General features: G+C 56.0%; 1 protein-coding gene across 3 annotated transcripts in view; it reads left to right on the top strand.

Moving 5' to 3' along the window:
• Window positions 1-6,513: 6,513 nt before the first annotated feature.
• Window positions 6,514-8,346, top strand: part of NDST1 (N-deacetylase and N-sulfotransferase 1) — a 58,938-nt gene continuing 57,105 nt past the window's right edge. Inside the window, exon 1 of one of the 3 annotated variants that reach the window (XM_082726200.1) lies at window positions 6,514-7,043. The gene's annotated coding sequence lies outside the window, so the exon portion shown is untranslated. Of the gene's footprint in view, window positions 7,044-7,321; window positions 7,496-8,346 lie in introns of those variants that run through there. The other 2 variants (XM_082726207.1, XM_082726201.1) reach the window with 2 other exon arrangements.

The following is an 8,346-nucleotide window of genomic DNA, read 5'->3' as shown; positions in this document are numbered from 1 at the left end:
TTCCAACACAGGACAGTCTGGCTCCGAAGCTCTTCATCACCGGAAGGAGGGTGGTGGGTGGGGGTACCTGGGGCAGAGGGGCACAGGTCATGATTGTGAATGAGTGGGACTGTGTGCAGTGTGCGCCGTGGGGGGACGTGGGGGAAGGTATCCCTGCATCTCCCTCACTCTTGCCTCTCTACCCCTGGCTGCCTTTCAGAAGAGACCCAGCCCGGGCAGGTGGGTGTGAAGAGGGGCCTCGGAAGGATACACCTTCTACACTTGTTGGTGCAGACAGCCCCAGACAAGACCATGACCCTGACCGCCATGCCAGGCATCGAGCCAACTTCCAGCCCCCCACCCACTCCATGCCGGCACGTTTGCAAGGGCCGGAGAATGGTAGCTACACTCGATCCCGGGAGACCTTGCCTTGCTGGTGCCCCTTCCTGTTTCTCCTGCACATAGAGTGGGACAATGGGGAAGGAGGCAGGGCCAGGTCTTCCCCAGGAGGTCCTAGCTGTACCACGTCACTGCTCCTCCCTCGGCCTCAGTTTCTCCATTTCTGGAAGGAGGCATATCAGATTGGCTCAGGATCCTAAACTACAATGTCAAAGGGGCCCATAATGCAAATGAACAAAGTGGGCTGGGCGTGTGTATGGAGTGGTGGGGACGGAGGAAAATGAGACGGCAGCCTCCAAACCGGGTGGCCCAGCTGCAGGGTTGCAGGGAGCAGCTAATGGGACCCTGAGCCTCAGTTTCTTCAACTAAAGAATGGCCATGGTAATGCTTAGCCCTACCCCCCGGGGGTGGTGAGAATAAATTAAGATAATTGTTGGGAATCTTGTGGAGAAATGCTCCCCTCCCCACTTTTGATTAAAGCAATATTTTGATTTGAGTGATGTTAGAAGTATTTAGCTCCAGGGGATCAAGTGAAGAGCACTGAAGAATGAGGAGGCCAGAGAGTGGAGGAGTGGATGAGAAATGGGGCCTCGGGGTAAGGGCAAGGCCAGGCAGAGCACCTCTGACCAGCAGCAGAGAAGTCTGGGAAAGAACAGTCCCTCCAGGCCCTTGGCACCTGCCATCTTGATGGTAGCTGAGCCTTCCACTCGGCTGGCAGGGCATGAACTCAGCGCGGGACCCTGCCCTGCCCTCAGGGGACTTTGAGCCTTTGCAGTGACATCATTTAGAGACCACAAGTCTTTGCGTGTTTTTCTTTCACCAGGTTGTAATTGGTGCATCACAACGAACACAGTGAAAAGGGAAATTAAGCGATTTACATTTGTTTGCAGAAGCCATTACCGCCTGGTGTGGGCATTGTGAAGGTGTTTGTTCACCCTACCGGGTTGTTCTATCTGTTCTACGAGCCAGACGAACCCTCCAGGGACTTGGAAGCCTGCGGGCAGGTGGTCTGCAGGTCCTGTGTAGCGACCGCTGGGCCTTTTTGCCCCCTGTGGACATCTCCTCCAGGTTAGCGAAATCTCCATTTTCTCGTCTACAAAATGGGGGTGAATAATCTCTACCATGTCTACCTCCCAGGACTACTGCGTGATCCCCAGGACTCGGTTTTCAGAATGTCTCCCAAACAAAGGAAAAGTACTTCGTTTGAAAGGGACTGTGCTAGGTGAGCCCTGGGCTAGTGGTTGCTCTAGAGAGTGAGGGATGGTCTGGGGAAGGCGTGACACGTGTCTTTAAGTTCTGCTTGAAACAGGAAAGAAACCTGGCCCTGGAGGTGGGAGTGCTCTGGAAACCAGCTGCAAGTACTCTTCAAACAGCAGCAGCAGCAGCACAGCACCAGCAGCTGCGATGAAAGAGGGTTTACAGCAGGGGAAGGATGGGAGTTTAACGCCTGGAAGTCAGGGAAGGGAGCACAGAACCTAGGCGGTCGTGGACAATGTGGGGGCTCATGGCACCTGCGAGGTGGGGTGGTTAGGGACACTCAGTCTTTGGTTGGATGGCCCTGGATTGGAAATCTCTGCCACTCCTGTCCGGGTGACCTCAGGGGAAGGTGCTTCACCTTTCTGAGCTTCAGGCTGTCTGGGTTGCTGAGTAACAAACAGAAAGCGGGTGGCATGCACCAGAACGAGTAATTAATTGCTCCTATCCCCCCACCTCAGACAATCTTTGCTTGGTTTCCAGAACATTTTATGTCCATCGCCCATCTGAAGCATGGATAATCTGCCCATTTCACAGATTTTCTCCATTATTTGTTTAAGAGATTATCGGGATCTGCCAGGAAGAACTCAACTATGCGTGTGTGCGCGCGCACGTGTGTGTGTGTGTTTGTGTGTGTGTGTGTGAGAGAGAGAGAGAGAGAGGAGGGAGAGGGAGGAAACTGTTACACCATGTGGTCAATGCTGTAATTACGGTGACTGTATTCTCCAAACCACAAATCAGGTCACGTGGTCGGACAGAGGCTATTTTCTGCCTCCACTGAAGTCCAAACATGAAATCACATGTAGTTACACATTCATTGAATCACCTTTTATTTTTTTAAAGAAGCAAATGACATGGAATTTGGATTGTCCTTGACAAATCCCACTACAGTCCTAGAAAATCACTAAAGCCATCATGGGGGCCGGTAAAGAACCCGTGCAGGAACAGGAAGACTTCCTGGGGGAGCTGCTGCTTAAGAGGAGCCTTGAAGGCAGAGTACGACCTCTCTGGACAGAGGAAGAGGAGGGGAGGCCTGAATGCCCTTAGGACAGGACCTACCTACCCTTCCCACTCTGAAGACAGCCCTGCTCCGAACTGGGATGTTGGCTACAATCAGCAACTGTGTCTGTTTTTAGTTACTTTTCACTTTTTGTTGTTTCAAAGAGCTCTGGTGGGGAGAGGGGAACAAAATTGTTACAGGCTCGTGTAAGAACACATGACTATTGTATTGACATGTCCTCTCTGCAGTGGACTGTGCATTCCTCCTGGGCAGGAGCCACCTCTGTCTTGTTCATCTCTATATCCCTCTGCTTGTCCTCCTCCCTAAGAATGGGATGAGGAAGACTGCAGGAGAGGTACTAAAAAAATGTCAAATAGAGGCGCCTGCGTGGCTCAGTTGATTAAGCGGTTAGGCATCTGACTCTTGATTTCTGCTCAGGTCTTTATCTCAAGGTGCTGACAGCAAGTCCTGCCTCTGGCTCCTGGAGTCTGCTTGAGATTCTCTCCCTCTCCCTTTGCTCCTTTTCTACACTCCTCCCTCCCCACTTCCCTCTACCTCTTAAAAAAAAAAAGTCAAATAAATAAATGAATAAAGTACCATTGATGAGCATTTTGTAGGTGGACAGTATGTATCTGGTGCTATATCTGCTGAATTTCATTTCCTCTGCTTTGTTCGCCAATGTGTGTGAATTGCCTACGCTGTGCCTTGGGCTGAGCAGAGCCATGGGGCTCAGCGGTGTGAGACAAAGGAGGATCCACCCACACAGAGCTTATACTCTAGGGGGAGGGATGGGCAGGGGACAAGTAGCTAAGGGGATGAAGAGGGGATGTGGCATGTAGACCAGGTCCGGATTATGGGTGTAGGGAAAGCCCCAAGAAGAAAGAAAATTTAGCCTGAAATCTAAAAGATCACAATTAACACTTAAACACTTGTATATGCCGGTCATCCTGGAACACAGACAATCCTGAGGGCTTGACATATTTAACTCATTTAATCCCCCCCCCCCCAACTATAATACTATTATTGTCCCTATTTTAGAGATAAGGAAGCTGAGCACAGAAACTTTGACAAACAGGCCCAAGGTCACACAGCTTGTAAGTGGAAAGGGCAGCATTCAAAGCCGGCAGTCTGGCTGAGTCCGCGCTCTTATCAAGGAATTAGTCAGGTCAAGGGGAAGGTAGGGCGTACCATTTTGGATGAGAGGTGAGGCTGGACATCGGGGCAGGGAATTCATCCTAAGATTAATGGTAAGCTGTGCTTTAAGTGGGAAATGAGAATGAGGAGGTTGCATCAGAGGGAGCAAAGTGGGAGGGAGGGAGAGAGAATGATAAAGAGACCGTGAACATGGAAGATGGCGGAGACAAGATGGCAGCTTGGACTAGGGCGGCAATGGGAAAGAAGAAGAAATGGGGTTGCATTAGATTAAAAAAAAAAAAAAGAATCTGGAGGCAGAACCAAGGGACTGACTCTCGGATGGGATGCAGGGACAAGGGGCTAGTGTCAGATTTCTGGACTGGAAATGTGAGCTGGGGCCACAGGAGAAGGGGGAGAAGCAGGTCTGGGTGGAAGAAATGAGTTTAGCCTCTGACTTGTGGAATTGGATAAAGGTAACCTTGGGACAACCGGAGAACATATCAAGTGGGCAAGGGAGAAGTTACCTGGGGCTGAGGAGAGGATCTGGGCAGGGGGAGTTGTCAGGGCAGAGAAAATCCTGGAAGCTCCGAGAGATGTGAGTGGATCTTGAGGGGATGGAGGAACCGGCATCTTGACAGTCTTCCTGGGTGTGGTTAGAAATGCAGGTCAGCTTCTGGTAGTCCATGGTCCCGTGGAGGTAAATTCTCTGGGTGGGGCCTGGGCCTTGCCTCCTTGCAGGCTTTCTGGGTGATGCTGAGCCAGAGGGCCTTGAGGCCATCTTGGTCAACAGCAACTCTGAAGACATGACAAGAGTAGGAAGACGTAGCTATCAGTGATGGGGAGTTACCCCAGCTCGCTGCTGCCTCCCAAATGCTTTATTCCACTGATGAGATGCCAGATCTCAGTCAGCCTGGGCAGGAGGATGAGGACTGCGACCTGACTCTTTCAAACCCTTCCCCTGGGCCTCCCACAGCCTGGCTATCACCTCCTTCACCTTCTTAAGAGCCTTCTTGGTCCACAAGGCTCTCAAGAGAATGTCGGATCTGTGGAGCTTTTCCCAAGAGGTCACCTATAATCTGCTCCTAACCCACCTCTCCAGTTTTCTTGCTCGTTCTGTCCTTCTTGCTACCTCTGCCCTCCTCCTCTTGCCCCCTACCTCCCACCCACACAACACTCAGCTTTCCCCCAGCACTTTCCATGGGGCCTTTGCACAGGCTGTTCCTTTTGCAGAGCATTAACTCTCCCCACCCTGATCCCACCCATTCCTCCCGACCCTGCTCCAACACTGCCTCTCCCCAAAGCTCTCTCTTTCTGCTCCCCTCTTACTGGTAAGGCATTGCACTTCTTGCCCTGGGCCTCTCCAGCAGGCACTCAGTGTAGCCAGCTCCTGGACACAGGGAGGGGCACCCTGATCACCTCCAAACATGTCTATATCCCTCTTGAGTGTAGACCCATGTCTCTTTCAAACCTGCTTCTCCCTTACTAGGACCTCAGTGCCTGGCACAGACAAGATGCTCACAGGACCTCATGTGGATGGAAATCTCTTCTAAATGGAAATCTCTTCTAAAGCAGAGATTAGCATGAGTAAGGTACTAGGGGGCTTGTTTAACCTGCCTAAGACTCAGAGCATGTTCAAGGACTTTTAGATCATTGAAGACAGAAATATAGACTCTACAGGATAATTTGCTGGTGGATGCTGATTTCCCTGGCCAGACTGGTGGCAGGACTGGAGTGTGCACAAGCACCTCTTTGCAATGGTCGGCAGTTGGGGCCTGGGACCACCACTATAGGCTCATTCCTCTCCGATGGTACTCCTTGCAAAGCTGTTACTTGAGCACAGCTTCTTGTTCAGGCCTCAGCAACCCCCCCCCCCCTTCCCTGACATAGGTGGGTTGGCTGAAAACCTGTTTCCTCCAGGACAAAGTTACTCTTTAGGGAAATGGGGACAAGTCTCTCCTACTGTCATATGGGCAGCTCGGCCTTTCTACCTCTCTTGGCTTTGCTCTGGTTGCTTATATGCTTTTTCACCTTTGTTCCTGCAGTCAGTCTTGAAACTCAGAAGGTCCTTAGGAAACTACCGATGTATTGTTTTCCAAATTTGTCCCAGCCTCGCCCAAGGTCCACAGAGACAGGATCTCCAGGTAAGGGGCCTAGTGACCCCCAACATGAGGAGATCCTCAAGGCTCACTAATCAAATCGCTCCTTCCCCCACCCCATTTCTCCTTGTTCTGGTTGGTTCATAGAGGGCAAAAAGCCCTTCTGCTTAGAGCAGTCAGATCTGAACACAGACTCCACTCAGCTCTCTCTGAAACTCCCAGAAATCATGCCATCTCTCTGGGCCTCATTGTCCCCATCCATTTAATAAGGATGGCCACTATAGTCTTGCAAAACTTGCAGGGTCCTTGAGATGGTTGAAATGACACTGAGGATGGGAAACTGAGGCTTAGTGGAAGAAGAAATCTGTTAAAGGTCATCCACCCCTTCATCTGCTAGTTCGAGGCCAGGCGCTGGGGATTCAGCTGGGAACAACTTGTTGGGGGAGATGACATCCTCGTAAACAATGAGACCAGTAAATGAACCAGATAATCATGATAAAGGAAATAAAGGGGTTTTCGAGAGTCGGGGCAAAGGTGGGGTGGAGTGTGTGTGTGGGGGGGAGGCCTGCCCAGGAGCGCAGGAGGGGTCAGTCAGAGACGGGGTTGTCGGGGAGAGCCGTCTGGGGAGGTCCTGGAGGGTTGTCATAAGACCAGCGGCGTCAGAGTCCGGAGGCCCCCCTCGGCCCCGGCCAGGGCGCTCCCCAGGGGCCCCGGAGGCGCGGTGGGCGCGGGTCTTTGTCTCCCTCATTTTCTTCGAAGCCTCTCCGACCCCCAGCGCTATTCCCTCTTTGACCTCGAATAACTTGTTGGCTTCCCCCGGGCTTTGTTTCCCCGGGGGTCACCGCCTCCGGGACGCCGGGCAGCTGCCGGGGGCCCTCGTGGGTCCCGCATCTGACACCCCCTCCGGCCCCCGCCCCCTACCCGCTCGGAGACAGGGGTCAAAGGCAGCCCGCGTCACGTGGTCGCCGAGCAGCACCGAATCGGCCGGGAGAGCCGAGGGAGAATCCGGGTGGAAGCCGAGAAATCCAGCCTCGATAGCAGCGCCCGGTCCCGCCCCGGCCCCCGCCCCGGGGCGCTCGCCGCACGCCCGCCGGCCGCCGGGCCTCGGGAGCAGATCTCCGGCCGGCACCCACGCTCCATCACGAGATCGAACCCCGCTCCCACGGCCGCGATTCGGGGAGGTAGGCACCGCGGCGGGCGAGGGGAAGGGGAGACGCGCCGGGGGCCCTGGGCGCGCGGGCTCGCTCCTCTGTGCCCCACGGGCTGCGGGGCGCATGGTAACGCGCCCCAACTGCCAGTCTTCGGGGAGACCCCCACCTCCTCGCCGCGGGACCGCGGGGCGGGGTTGGGGGCGCGGGGAGGGACTGCGAGCTGCCGGAGCTGTGCAGGGGGCCGGGACTGGGGGCTGGGCACCGGGCGGGAGGGGGAGGGGGACAGCGAGCGGGAGGCGGAGCGGGTGGTGGCGGCGGCTGCGGCGTGGAGCGGGGGTGGGAGCGGCGGGAGGCGGCGGGCGAGGGGTTAACCCCGGCCGGGGCCAGATCCCCGCGGCGCCTGCACGGCCGGGGGAGAACCCAGGCGTCCCGCGGCTCTCCGGGAGCGCCTCCTCCCCCGGGGAGCGCCCCAGCCTGGGCAGGTAAGACGCTGGGAGGGCCGGGGCCAGCCAGTCCCCTGTCGCCGGGCCGGCGGGGCCCGAGCCGGGCGTGCAGGCCGCGCGGGGCCCAGGCGGCCGCCGGCGCAAGTTTAGTGCGGGCGGGCGCCGGGCGGGCGAGCCGAGTCTGCCGGGGCCCGGCGCACCCGGGTGGAGGACAAAGGGGTGGGGGGCCAAGCGGGGGCCGGGGGCAGGCCAGGGTGCGGGCGAGGGCAGCGCGGCAGCTGTAGGTCACGGATAATGTCACTCACGAGGAATGCCCCCTCCCCCTCCCCTCCTCTCGAACAGGGGAAACTTTTGTCTGGCGAGGGAGGGGGGTTAGAGGCCGGGTCCCTGCTCCGGGCAGGGTAGAGGCAGCCGGACCGGTTTTCTCGGGACTGTGCGCGGCCTGGTCTCTAACTCCCTTCCTCCCCCAGCTTCACGGAGCCAGGAGCCTCCGCGTTGAACGCTGCTCTTGAGCGCTCTGGGACGGGGTGAGGAGGGGGCGCGGGTGGACGCTTGGGCCCTGGGACAGGCCGGGAATCTGGGGACTGGCCTCCTGGCTCGGCTTTCCCGGATTCGAGCACACGGGTCAGCCAGGAGCCACGCCAGGCCCAGGGGATTCAGAACCCCACCTCCAGTCTAGCCCCGGCCCGGTACTCCTCTTCGCCAGCCCCCAATCATTCCGAACGGCCTCTGGCAGTACTGCCCCCTGGTCTGAGGTGCAGACTGACCTGGTGTCTGTCGCTTCCCAGCCCTGTGACCTTGGGCTGGTTCCTTCCCTTCCCTTCACCTCAGTTTCCTTACCTGTACAATGGGAAAAATATAGTATCTTCTAGAATAAGGATGAAATGAGA

Source organism: Mustela nivalis (genome assembly GCF_964662115.1).
Source record: "Mustela nivalis genome assembly, chromosome: 3".
In the NCBI taxonomy this organism is placed as follows: domain Eukaryota; kingdom Metazoa; phylum Chordata; class Mammalia; order Carnivora; family Mustelidae; genus Mustela; species Mustela nivalis.
This window is presented reverse-complemented; position numbering and strand designations above follow the sequence as displayed.